Here is a 298-nt window from a genome sequence, read left to right as displayed (position 1 = left end):
CCAATACATCGTGCAATGTTAACACGAACTATCACGTAATCAATACTTGGGGGGGGGGGATAGGGCGAAATAAAGAGGACCTTATACTTTTAATTTGCAATTTATCAATATATTGTTAAGTCTCCTTCTAGTTTGTCAGTGCACATCACGTTGCAGTATTTCGTATGGAATACTTGTTTTTTTTTTTTATCCCCCAAAGCCAAAGGTTTTCCATATATTTATCCTCCTGCGTTTTTGAATTTGATAAAAATGGCTGTTTTTTCCCTTTTTCGCTCAGATCAAAAACAGTGTTGGGGTG

Source organism: Penaeus monodon, chromosome 21 (genome assembly GCF_015228065.2).
Source record: "Penaeus monodon isolate SGIC_2016 chromosome 21, NSTDA_Pmon_1, whole genome shotgun sequence".
Taxonomy (NCBI): Eukaryota; Metazoa; Arthropoda; class Malacostraca; order Decapoda; family Penaeidae; genus Penaeus; species Penaeus monodon.
This window is presented reverse-complemented; position numbering follows the sequence as displayed.